Source organism: Ostrea edulis, chromosome 3 (assembly GCF_947568905.1).
Source record: "Ostrea edulis chromosome 3, xbOstEdul1.1, whole genome shotgun sequence".
In the NCBI taxonomy this organism is placed as follows: Eukaryota; Metazoa; Mollusca; class Bivalvia; order Ostreida; family Ostreidae; genus Ostrea; species Ostrea edulis.
This window is the reverse complement of record NC_079166.1, coordinates 40727418-40742017: the sequence shown is the minus strand read 5'-3', so window position 1 is coordinate 40742017 and position 14600 is coordinate 40727418. Positions and strand designations below refer to the sequence as shown.

The 14600-nt window shown below is 32.8% G+C and overlaps 1 long non-coding RNA gene across 1 annotated transcript; it reads right to left on the bottom strand.

The window, feature by feature from the left end:
• Nucleotides 1–5400: 5400 nt before the first annotated feature.
• LOC130053447 (uncharacterized) lies at nt 5401–6395 on the bottom strand. The gene is made up of 2 exons (XR_008802030.1): nt 6097–6395; nt 5401–5801 (listed from the first exon to the last, which is right to left on the bottom strand). It is a non-coding gene; the product is annotated as an uncharacterized LOC130053447 (long non-coding RNA).
• Between the last annotated feature and the right edge of the window lie 8205 nt (nt 6396–14600).

Sequence of the window (14600 nt, the reverse complement as noted above, 5' to 3'; positions counted from 1 at the left end):
AATATGTGCAGGGATCCGTGTTTGTCCTCCTCTTAATGCTGTATTCTTTATGGGAATCATGAGCTTGGTAACTATTCGTTATCTTCACATTTTCAATAAAGGTAAATATTCATTGTTATATAATAGATGAAATCTGGTAATTGATAACAAGTCTATTTTTTATATTTGGAAGAATCATTCGCTCTTCATAATAAACAATAAGAATGAATATGTGTACATATGAATAATTTTATTTCATATTGTAATAACGTATATTTTTACCCCGATTTGTAATTTTGTAATTACATTTTTTTTAAAGAATATCTTTTTTAAAAAGGATCTTCCTATATACTTCAAGGGGAAATAAATCAAGTGATGATCAAAATTCTGTAAACTCCTGGGGTGGATTAGGCTTATTTCATAAACCCTACAAAATGATAGTTTTATTATAAGAATTGCACACCTTTTTTATCATATATGAAATATGATCGTTATGCATTTCGCAAATCCAGAGATCCGTGCGTGTCCTACACTTAATTTTGTATTCTTTACAGGAGTTATGAGATTGATCACTATACATGTATGTTATCTTCACATTTTTATACATTGATTACCTTAAAGGAAATGTTGAAAATCGTTTAACGTCTACTTACTTTTCAGTAGCCTGCTTCGGTTTAGAGAATTATTGTACACAGACCGTGTTATCGGCTATCAAATGAATTGAGAAGCATAAACACCATATGCAGGTGCATCTTCGCAAGCCAAATGTCCGATTCGCTTACTCTCAATTCGAGGAGACTAAGCGAATCAGACACTTGGCTTGCGAAGATGTATACAGGTGATACAGGATAATTGCTACATGAATATGAGAAGTTGACGATGATAAGCTAAAGACATCACATTTGTCATGAAGCTGAATTTCAAGTTCGCCATCGACGTCTATATTCATTGAAACATCCTACTCTGAAATAGATGTGGAATACTTTGTGCAGATGTGTTTTCAGTTCATTGAGCATATATTAAATCGACATATGAATGAAAGGGGTGCAGTGTTGTTGATAAACAAAACATCGGCCATGTATCTAAATGTTGGATTGCATGTGACTGCAAACAAATTTCATCTCCTGTAAAGGGATTTGAATAATTCTGTTTAATAAGAAGATGAAAACAAGTCAGCCAATATGTACCCATGGCAGGGGCCAATTTTCGTAGGTTGTCTATATTTTGCAGTTTCGTGGTATGTAATTTCATGTATATAGTCTCTGCATAATGATATCATATAATTTGAGTATTTCGTTGCGAAATCCACAAAAATTGGTCCTCTATGAAATTTAATGATTTCACAACATTTCAATTTTTTTTCAATGTTTCTAGCTCACTAAACACAGAAACATGTAGATAGATGGTATAAAACGTTAATTGATCTATACCGTCTGAATGAATATGACATACTTTTCCAGTCACAAATACCGTCAAAATTCCTAGTACGGCGTTCGCAACCGGCAACCATTTTCAAACATCTGAAAAGGAGCGAAATGGTTCACACAAAATGGCCGTCGATTGTGAAGTGCAGCTGAGGAAAGGGATGATTTTTTCCATTTCAAGTATTCGACACATCCATTTTTAAACTCCGGTTAGTTTCCCAATTTCAAAATGTTATTAGATGGTGATAAAATGTAATTGTCTAGTTCATTGCAAATGTTGCCGTATACAAAACGATCAAGTCTTCAGAGGGTCCACGTTCATTTCTACTCAAGTTAATCGTTCAAACATTTAAATTGATTATCTAATATCGCAAGAAGTACTTGATCATTTCATGAAATTTGTCGAACATCTAGATTAATTATATGAACGTCGAGAGATATTCAATACAATGTAATGCTATTGATTACTTTTTTGTAATGGCTGAAATTTAGTATCCTATAAGGGTTGCAAGTTTTTCTCTTTTATATCAAGGGTACCCAGACGTTTAGATATTTCTAATTAATACTCAGATGACCTATAAAGGACAGCAAAGAGTTTGCATCCCCTCGTGACTAGTCACACCCGCCGTTATTAGCATATTCTGATTAGGTATACAGAGTAATCTATATAAATACCATATGCAAGTGATAATGGAATATTGCTACACAAATATGGGAAGTTGACGGTGGAGAAGATGAAATCATCCCGTTTGTCATAAAGTTGTGTTGTTACGAGTAGTTTTCTGTTGGCATTTATGTTCAATAAAATATTCATATATAAAGCAAACATGTTTCTTAAAATACAAATACTCCCCGAAACTGACCATATTCATGAATGATATTATAATGTGTTATATTAACATTATCACTATTTTGAAATTTGTCGAGAATCAACAACGGGATTGTAAAAGTCACAATTTTGGTGCATCCCTTGTTGCTTTTCTTAATTATACATTAAATTTTTAGTCTAGTCAATCTAGGAAATCACCTCAAAGTAATTGCAACAGAAACAAACTCGACGGAATTTAATAAACAAAAGTGTGATTAACAACATACAAAAAATCGGACAAAATCGGACAATGGAAAATATTTAAAATTTAGACTTAAATGTTTTAGTAAACCATCGATATTTTGTGGTGTTTACGGCACGCCGTACACGTAAAGGGGAGTGACTTAACTGTGACAGTCATCGGAATAAAGTTATACACGACGATCTAAAGTGCATGTAATAAAAAAAACGCGATTAAACAGCTTAACAGTTGTATTAAAAAGGTGATTTTAAGACCTTCTATATACATACAATATTGCTCAGCATCTCATATTCTTTGAGGGCTTCCATTCCCGGGGAACTTTCGCGAATAAAGCTTCAAAATATTTTGTTTGACCCTCTACTGAATTAATTTTAATTATAAAACACAATATTTACTTTAGAAGTTATGAATAATCAATTATAAATGAAATCTTAAGAGCCATTCTCTGTAAGCATCAAAATTTTTATTATAGGGGTGGAAAGGTATCCTCACCGATTTTGCTGAAATTTGGCATATAGTGATTATTTGATACCCTCTCATAGAATTTGGTACCAAAATTCGAAATTGAGGTACCGTTGCCATGGTAACAAGAACACTGTGAAAACAGTTCCCAAGATGCTTAAAAATGCTCGATTTTGGCCTATTTTTGATTAAAGATAAACAAATTAATTTTAGTGATGTACAAATTTCTCTATTGCTTGTTTAAAGATTAGGTTCAGCATAATAAATTCTTAATAAAACATCAATAAATCAATATTGGATTACCTATTGTTCCTGGGGTTGAAAAATCAATGTTTTAGTATTTTGACTATTTTTGAAAAAAATCATTTTAAAGCCATTTTATGACATCATTTACAAGAAAACGCAACAACACACATCAATGAAAGTTATATATGATTTACTTCATCCCATTATGTGTAAAATATAAAAAAACCGACAAATGTCTTATTTTGCTAAATAAAATTATATAGCTTGAAAAATTGGTTGACATGGTAATATGAAAAATTTCATAATATGAATATATGAGTACAATTTTAATAATTTATCAATATAACATCCTTAAAACCTATTAAATTTGGCATAAACAATGATAAATATCATGAATTCTCATGTTATGAAATATTTCAATTGCCATAGCAGCCATATTTCAGTATTTTATAACAAGGTTTTAATAAGTAAACTAGTATGCTAATTTGTATCAGAAAGCATTACAGCTCTGCTTATTACCATGTGATAGTGTAAACTCATTGTCATATTATATTTGAACATATAAATTGATGTAAAAGTCTGCTTAAATTAGCAAAATAAATGATTAATTCTTTTGTTACCATAGCAACCCTTATAAGATACATATATATGGTTCCTTTAAGTTTTGAAGAAAAGTGCTGACTATAAAACTGAATTGTGTCAGGAAGCAGAAATGTGTATGCCTATTATTAAGTGAAAGTGTTCTGTCATAATCTTAATAATTGTTATAAAGTACAAATTTCATAATTTCCATGGATTAGTCATAAGTTGGATTAGTTGGTGTAGCAAACATTTAAAAAAATCTTCAAGTCAAAAGGCATTGGTAGAAGATTATTACATTTAAAATGAAAATTAATGTTTTTTTAATGTTTTTGAATTACTTTGTATTGAATAGAATTTTTACTTTTCACAAGATAAAATTACATATTTATCTCTAGGTATTTCCTGTAAAAGCATTATATGACTCTGTTTAATCATTTGAATTCATTAATTCTTACAAATGGGAAAATATGAAGAAAAATGTGTTACTATGGAAACGATAGGGCCAGCAACCATAATCATTGAAAACAATTTAATGTACGTGTACTTCAGTAGATTTATTCTATAATATCATAACTTTATCTTTGTATTCATAGGCTGGTTAAAATATACTAATTAAGAAGGAATTCAATTTGTAGTTTAGTTGCTATAGAAACCTACTTCCGTGGAAACATTATGTTGGCGATTTAGATTTCTTTTCATTTTAAACTACAAGTATTTTACCTACTTATACTCAGTTGAGTCAGTTTTGACCAGAGATAGCTAGTCCAAAAGTCCTGTTATGAAAATGTTGGTAATCTGACTGTTTTGTCTCCATGGAAACAATAAATAGGAACTGTAACAGCTACATGTAACTGTAGTATATTAATGATTGGGTATGCATTATTTTCCCAACATTTTCTTGACACTGATTTTTATAAGCTACCCACATACACATGTACTAATGATTTCTAAATTCTTTTGTGTGTCAACTAAAGCTGCAAGGTACCAGAAAGATGATGTTACTTAGGTCATAATCTACTTACACCAGTACACCACCCTTTCATTTCATTTCTTTATTTCTCGATTAATCCAACTTTAGTAGGGGGAAAAACAACTGAATATGGATGGCATTTTGGCTTGTGTCGGTACTTTCTCCATAAGTACATTAGTGCACTTTTCTATTACTTTGTTGCAAATAATTTCACTCATTTCCATGAATACTAGATTCTGTGATGATGGCATTAAAAAGGATTTGCAATGCAAAATCAATGCCCATTAAAATTCCCAAAACATCCATTGTTTATAACAACACAATTTACAGGGGTGGGGGATTGCTGTTGTTAAAAACAGGTTTTGGTTTTGTATCAAAATTATAATATGGGTTTATGTGTCATACATGTAGATGAATGACTTATAAGATGCATGCATTACAAAAAATACTGCCCAAATTCCAATTCGGGGTGGGGGTGGGGTATTATTTTGTTTTTAAAAGCAAATTTTGTGTCCATCTTGGTTATACTAAAAATATGAATTTAAAGTTGTCCTGTTTCTGTCAGACTTATCCTGATTGTTTTCTATCAGACTGAAATTGTACATTTTAAATTGCAGTCTGTGAAGCTCTCAGTCAGTGCAGAAAATAAATTAAACAATCTTCAATTATATGTTGAAGCTTTATCTAAATATGAGTTTGTAAACAATGTCTAACACACTATATTTGTTTTTGCATATATATCAGTATTTTTCTGTAAACTATGGACATATACAGTTGCATTGTTCAGCTGAGTACAGTTCCTTCCATGAAAGGGGATGAGAAATTCAAAAACAGGTCATCAAATATTCTCCAACAGCTTCAGCCTCTGTGATTTTCTCAGTGGACACATTCCAGCTTAACAATCTTTAAACAAGTTCCAGCCATATTTGATCCACTTAAATTTTAATGACCCACACCTGTGTTGTCATAATGATGATGCTGAGTCTTAAACATTCCTCACAGAAAATATTTCTGTCTTAATTTCATTTAGAACATCCAATCTTGAATCTGCACCCCTGACTGTCAGAGCTACAAATGTATATTAACAATAATACATATTTCTTGCTGATTAATAAGTTTAAATAACATCAGAACTTCAAAATGAAATTAAATTGACAGATTCATGAATATTTACAAACGTTCAAGTTAATGTGATAAATCTTATTCACAAACACCTATCGGCACAGGCATTTCTCATGTACAAGATTTTGCTTGAAGTTTATATTCAACGGTGAATTGCATATGGAATTGGATAGATCTATATTTGTTTATTGTCTAGTTATTTTACAAACTGAGGCAAAATGAATGATAGCAAAGTACTTACGGATCTGAATTGTTATGACAACAGCATTGAGCACATTTAATGCCACCTGTGCGTTTCTTTTTCGGCTAATCTTCTCGGAAGTTTTTGCATACAAGTTCTCCCTGTTGTAATCACGATCGCAGCGTAAATCCACTGATACATCATCATTGAAAGCTACCCATCGAGAGCAGAACGGCCTCCGACAAACACTTAAGTATCAAATGTAAAATTCTAGTTGATTTAAAGACTTAAACCAGCTCAAAATATCCAAAACACCGCTCATGAATTTCTACTTTCACTTCAGAAAAGGGACGTAACTTGTCTTGATCATGAATATACTTGGAATACGCTTTGCAGTCAAGAGTCGAGGTGATCTAGATTTCGGAAAAACTCGCATATTTTCGCAATTGTGCAAATTTTAAAATCAATTTATTTTCTTAAATGAAATATGACATCTCTAATTTTTTGATATGTTATTCTAATAGATACGATACACATTTATCAATGTAAGAACAATCCACCAGTGGTTGTGTTTTTGCACAGTATTGAAACAATTTTCTCTCATTTTCAGTGGAATGTTGGGGTATTTGAGGACATATATTTCATGTTAAGGTGTTGCAGCAAATTAATTTTATTTTTAAAAATTACACACAACATATCTTAATTAAATAGCAATAGAAATTAAATGAAAAATGAATATACACATTTTTATAAAGAAAAATTCAATATTTACTGAGGGGCACGTCTTTTCACAAAATTGGATGTCTTGTTGCCATGGAAGCACGAGTCAAAGCCCATTTTTAAAGGTGTCATGATTAAAGGACTGAAGTATGTATACTTTGTGTAAAATTTCGTCAAAATCCGTGTCTGTCGTTTTCCACATGTTTTGATGCTTACAGAGAATGGCCCTTAAAGAATTAGTGTCAATTTACAAGGGGGAATTACGGTTGTTAAAAAAAGAAAGTATGGAAAGCCATTCGGGTTAAAAGTTTCAGTTATTTTGTATCTTCATCATTTGAGCAAGCGTTTTGTATTAAAAACTTTTATAAAACTAAGTAAGTAAAGTATTTTTGCTTTTCTTTTTCAAATTCAGGCTTGGGGAGTCATTCATGGGTAATAATAATGATAATAAAACATTGATAATATAAATAATAAAAATCAATGTAAGTAAACACTTGCGCATAGTATCATGATTTGATGTAAAATCGAGTAGTTACTTTTTCTAATTAGTCTTGGGCTCACGACCTGCGGAACCATATCTCCTAGCAGCATGCGAACAGCGCGCTAGACCGCCCGGCCATCTATTCAAGACAAAACTTGTTTTCGATGACGACATAATTCTCGCCACGCTGGCACACGATCATTGAGAATGGAAATGGGATACAGTTATTTATCGTAAATTTTAGAGGATCATACAAAATGCATGTTAAAAATTAAAAATTGTGTTTTAAATGTCTATATATAAAGCACAGAAATAGCAACGAACTCTGAAATAAACATAACTGCCCTAAGGGACGAAATCAATGTCGGATGAAAATTTAAATTCAGTTAGTTAGGAGGAGGGGAATAAAAACTCCCGCAAGTTTCTGTCATCCGACATCGATTACACTTTAGTGGAAAAAGGAAAAAGACAAGCGACTGTTGAATACCACATAATATTTAAAACATATTAATGAACATTTAATAGATTTAATGTACACTTTCATTTGTGAATAAACAGTAGAAAAGGTATACAGAGGTATACAGAGTGTTATTTATAATCGTACATTTCTTTTCTTGTTATTTGATTAGTTTCAGCATTTGTCATATTAAGTTTTAAAGGAGGGTTGGGGTTCTTGGTGAAAACTATGTGAACTTACTTTTTGGTGAGACATTGAATTTTTGATCTTGCCCCTAATATAAGTGAAGAATATCGTTAAAACCAGACGTCTTTTTAGGAAACGAAGTTTGACAATCCTTTCCCTTTCTACATGCATCCACAGGATGCGACACAACGTCAAGAATGTTCGGCATCGGAACAGGTCCTGTATAGTCAAAATGTAGACAAATCGCGAAAAAATTCTGTATATGATTAGTTTTTAAATGGAGGCAAGCTACTGACAAACAAGTTGATGGTGAAGGGGTTTCAACTGTTTCGTTTAAAGTCAGCATTTCGCGAATTATATGGTCGTTATAACAATCTACTTTGCCAATACAACCTATCATTGGGTCAAATGTGCCTGACTTGTTTCATATAGATTGTTAGGCCGTTTTTGGCACAATGATATTGAATAAGGGTAACTCCGTTTGCCTTATTAAGATATAGAGCTCACAGTGGGTGTAACCGGTAAACAGGGGGTGCTTACTCCTTATAGCCCATAGGCATCTGATCCCACTTCTGATATATCCAGGGGTCCGTGTTTGCCCACCTCTCTATTTTGTATTGCTTATAGGAGTTACGAGATGGATCACTGTTCGTTATCTTCACCTTCCTATATGAGGATTTCATAGAGAAAAAGATATATTCTGGTGTCGATGTCATATTGACTTTGTACGATGGAATACCATAGAGACACTTATAGGAGATTTGCTATGTGAAGAATTGTCTAACACAATATCATTTTTATAAGTTCAGTCATTGCCACTAACTACTAACTACAGCTGCAGAAAAGGAGCACTGCAAGAATATTTTAAGTCATAAAGTGGACTAAAGAAATGATTAATTTGGATCCTTCTAATTGGGGCTTATCACTGCTTTCAGCAATTCTTGTATCCGTTCAAACTAAATTACAAGTCGCGCCAGATAAACTTTTGAACGTTTTTCGCTGTAAATGCAAGGCAAATTGTGACACTAGCCGTTGTACTTGTAAAAACATGGACTGAACTGTACTGCAATTACTCAAATGATCACTTATATAATTATCAGGCACGTAGCAATAATGGCTCTACCCCTTTTATCATTACATGCAAAGTTGATAAATTTTTACGTACAGAGGTCGATTTTTAGACAGATTGGTTGCTCTCCCTCCTCTTTTTTTAAAAATAGCATTGTCGTGAACTGTACACAGTGGAAGTGTAAAATTGAACTGAGAGAACAACCTTAGCTCCCCCCCCCCACCAACACCACACACACCATCAAGTATTTTTATAACTTTGGATTAAAATTTACTTGTCAATTTTCAGGCAATATTGTGAAATTATCTTCACACCCCCCTTTTTATCATGCTGCGTGCCTGATTCATTTTGCTTTTAATTCTATGTGTCCATTGTTTTTAAAACAGATTACTCCTGACATTCTCGGTATTAATTGCACAATAATTTGGATAGAACTAAACATCAAATACGGCTATAACCCCCCTCCCCCCCTTCCCAAACTCTAGAACTTGACGAAGTGCACGTGTTAAAGATTTCTTTATAAAATCGAAGAAACTTAACCTTGTTTCGTCATAGATGTAGTACAAACTGTTAAAACTCAGCTTAATAAAGAATTTGGTAACGTAAGCTTTACTATACACTGTTTGTTTTAAAATACTACATGTATTTTTGTGAAACATAGGACAGGAATGGTAAGCGCGCCTCCAACTTCCGATGTAAGGGGAGTATCTGCAAAAATGTAGGTCATCTTTTACAGACCATTTTTGAAAGGGCACTTGTTTTGTGTTAACAGTTTATTTTTATGTATAAATCTTCATGTGGTAACTCATATATGCCTAATGAACAGGAAAAAGTATTTTCTTCCAAAATCCAGTTTTTAACGATTTTTGTAGGAAAATGAAGATTTCAGCCCAAAATTCGGCAAGGGAAAATAAATTTTGGTAAAGAAAAGATAAGTTGTGCATTTGGACGTTTTATTCTCAAATTTATAAGATCAATGTCATCTCTTCTATAAAACAGTCATTTCCTATCATTTCCAGTTTTTCACTATTTTTGTTTTAGAAAAAAGGTAGGTTTTCCTACCTAATATGGTATTTTTCATATATATTGCCAATAATCTATATATCTTACTTGTTGAGCGGTTTTTAAAATAAATCCTAACTTCATTTTTTATTGTTAGATTCAAATGTATGACAAAATGTGGGGTTTATTCTTAAAATTTCAATCTTTAACAATTATATTAAAAAAACAAACAAACAAGATTTTACCCAAAAATTACAGTCAAGGAAAGAATATATTCTGCTGTAAAAAAAATTAATCGAACATTTCCAGGTTGAAATTTGAGATATGAAACTTATTTTCACAGTATGTTACATAAAATGGACATTTTCTTCAATTTCCACTTTTTAGCGATTTTCATGAAAAAACACATCCTTTTACCCCCAAATTCCAATTTTCCCATGGAAATACAAAAGCCGATTTTTAATATGTTGTTTGCATGTGTTTTCTTGCATGAATAATCAAAATTTCATTTCTGTTGCAATTAGTTTGAGGTTTTGCTCATTTTTTAGCTAGATTGACTAGACTATTTCATGCAGATTCAGCAAAAGTTAAAAGTCGTCTTTCAAATGATAAAAACAATAATCACTATGAAAATTTTGGTCCCATCCTGGAATAAAAAAAAATCCCTACCCCTGAGGCTAGTGATTATTGTTTTGTAGGAGTCCTCAAATTTGCAATTTTTGTCAACTTTGTCCCAACAATGTTTCATATCAAATCTGAAAAATAATCAGAAGTTTAAAACGTTAAATTGTCAATGCACGATGGACTCTAATCAGCAATAATCTAATAATTAAGTGAAGGAAATACAAACTACAATATACTGGACTTAACTAGCTATGCACGACTGTCTTTCTAAAGTCCACAAGGTCTTACAAAAGAATTAACGACTAAAGACCAGCTTTACATTCTGAAATTTTCGCGTTCATTCCAAGGCCATTCACTCCAATGCAAAACAGTAAAACAGTAATGTTAAAAGTGAAGTTTCCCAAAAGTTTTGATTCATTCATATAAACTAAAAATTGTGTAATACATTTAAGACTTGTAACGTTGTCGTAAATTGTTTTGTAGAACTGGTCCCTGGACTCCCCAAACTTAACATTACTGTCTCTCTAATGTTCACTAACTATACAATGCTGATCAAGAGTCTCTAATGTTCACAAATCTGGACTACACTAACTATAGGAATATGTCTCTCATGTTTCAATAAACTGAACCCTACTATTTATACACAACTGTCATTCTATGATATTCACAAGGTCTGAACTCCAGTACCTACATGTATACATATTACTGTCAGTTACAGTTAGGCTACCTTTGTGCTACTAGGTTAAGACTAATTAACTTCTTGTTGCTGTGGGCTTGAGAGTCAACATCACAGACCATGTCTGCTATCAAAACCACAACATGCTGGGTTCATAGTGAATAACTGAGGTATTGCATTGTGGTTTGCCTGCTAGTTCGGGTAACCCACGTATAAGCTTTTACCTGTAATTTAGCAGTTTCAATATTACAAATGGATATGACTGTTCCATTACAGAATGTGGACACTTATTTACATGTTGCATTGAAACCGCAAATAAATCTAAAAGCTTGGCAAACAGACCCCTAATTTATCCATATTTTTTTCAACAATGCAGATCTGAAGTGTATAACGCTAAAAATAATGTTTTCGAACATAAAAATGCAACGACATTTTCGAAGATTTCATTCGTAAATCGCACTTTGAACAAACATGGATAGACGAATAGCGTCCATATTTCAAGCTGTTCTCCTAGCTGTCTACTCGTGTAATCTTTGTAGTGCCTCAAACAGGTCCCAGATCTTCCGCGATATCAATAATGTGAGGGATCCCGATGTAGCTCCTTTCGAATCCACCAAAACCAGTATCACTGTAGAAGTGGATATTGCACTCTTGGGAATTTTCGAAGTCAATGAAAAACAAAAAACGATGTCCGGGTCATATCCAATGTTTTTTTTTTCATGGAAAGACGATCGTATAATGTGGGATCCAAGTTCGTACCAGAATAGTAGCTCTGTTCAAGTAAAAGCCAAGAAGATTTGGATGCCAACTTCTCTTTGTATCCTTAATGAAATAGGAAACGAAAATTGTATTAGCGATGATAAAGGCATTGTTACTGTCTATTCAGGTGGATATGTTACCAATAAGCTATTTAAGGAAAACACTGTCCGATGTGGTATAGATGTGACGAAATACCTATTTGATTCGCAAACTTGTTATCTGCAGTTTATCAACATAAATGTAGGAACTGAATATCTTACATTTGAGGAAGAAGATTCCCACTTTTATCCCCAAAATTACGAAAAAACACCCGAAGTCTCGAACATTGTCGCTACCACAGAAAGCATATGTGACATTGGAAATCCCACTGGTATACCAGAAGTATTGACATTCAGAATGGTGTTACAGGGATAATCTTTGTATGCAGTCACATCCACCTTGTTACCTGTAAATATTTTATCAGTGATCAATCTGTTTTGTTTTTTGTTACCAATTAAATCCGGAGAGAAGATGAGTTTCTGCATGGCTATCTTTCTAACTTTTGCAGTGTTTTTGACGATCATTAACGACTCCATACCGCAATCATCAGACAAAGTGCCATATTTCACAATATACTTAATAACACAAGTCCTTGTCAGTGGTTTAACCATTGTACTACAAGCCACCGTGCTGCTTGTTCATTTCCATTCTAAAACAACAACAGCAAGCTCTCAAAGTAGCTTACAGCATACTGATAAAGTGAAGAAATTCAAAGTGACTAGTGTACTATTAGATAAGACTTTCTTACTGTTCATTTGTGCCATTGATACATTTTTTGTGCTTTATCATACTTTGAATGTGTGTTAATTAGTGCCCCAGAATTTTTTCTATGCAAGGTGAAGATAACGAACAGTTATCATTCTCTATCAAACATGATTGTCAAATTCGACATGAGAAATTTGAGATGATGGTGGAATTTGAGATGATGGCGGAGAAAACATTTATTGCATATAGAGAGTGTAAAAAGAGCGATAAGCATGATTTAGGCACCCATACTAATTCATGTTAATACATTCTCTTCCATTGGACTAACAATTGATTATTTTACATTTCATCTTAATAAATGTCCATTAATCAATATTTACATTTTAAATCATTGTTTTAAGATAAGCGTAATAACCACATTTCAAAAGAGAAAATCAGCATGAAAAGATACTAAGTGAAAAGCATAAAACATCAGTAAATTAATTAGAAACCGTTAGTAAAATGTGAAATTCTATTAAATACCGTATATAGAAAACATAAATGATAATCGTAACAGAAAATTCTTCATAACTTGATATATTTACATTATGTAAATATTCAAATCTAAATATCATTTATACACCCACTGTATTATATACATGTACCTATATGATCTAGCATCTGAAATTCAACATGATCGACATTAGTACAAATATCGGTTTTCATACCGAGCTTGGCATACGCTTTAATATCTCTCAAGCATACTACTATTTCTTTCTTTTTCATACAACTGATCTGTATGGAAATCAATACAATCATATGAATATCATATTGTAAACAAATGCATTATATAGTTTTAGTTTTATGAACGCAAATGCATTCACCCTAATACAATCGTTTTCCGCTTCATTTCACCAGTGAACATGTGAAAGCATATGTAATTCTTATAAAGACAAGAAATTATTTTGTGGATGAAAGGCGAAGATGTTGGAGACATTTTCCTTTTTTTTTTTTTTTTTTGAGATTCCAATGACAGAAATGAAACTCATTTGATGTTGGGGATATATGTACACAAACTTGCTACGAAATATAAGGCTATGCAAAGCTAAAGTTTTCGTTATTAAGGTGATACGGCTCCTATAGCCATGCTCTTGTGCATTGGACTTTTGACCCGTTGGCATCACGAAAACTTTCTATCACAAGATCACCTTAGATTACAAGTAATTTGTTTTCAGTATGATCCTCCAAAGACATGTTAACAAATTTTTACTTTTCACATTATACTTTTAAGTTATTTATCTTAGGGGCCTCCACGACCGAGTGGTTAGAGCATCGCGCTGAAAATCACACGGCCTCTCACCTCTGTCGGCGCAGGTTTGAATCCCACTCGCGCCGGTAAGTGAGAAGGTTTCCCAGTTTACTTTCGGAAGGTCGGTGGTATCTTTCCAGGTTCTTCTGGGTTCTCTCTTCTACTAATAAAAACTGGGCGCCACCAGATAATTGAAAAATTGTTGAGTGTGGCGGAAAACATCAGTCAATCAATCAATTTTAAGTTTTTTATATAGCCTCTTGACACAAGCTGCAATACGAGTCTGGTTTAAGCTTTTCAATATTTTTTTCAGAATACCGACCTGTTAAAAACTTCCCACTTAATACCCAATAATACTGATATTGTCGAAATGGTTTCAATCGTTTTGACTCAAACAATACTTTCATATTTTCCCGATGAGATCTTAACGCCCTTGAACGGAAGCCAATGTTTTTTGTTATATCGTGATTTGAAATCCCCGTGGTGGTGCTTACACACAACATGGGCATTTAACTGATGTATATATCCTTATAATTTTAGTTACTGGGAATATGATAT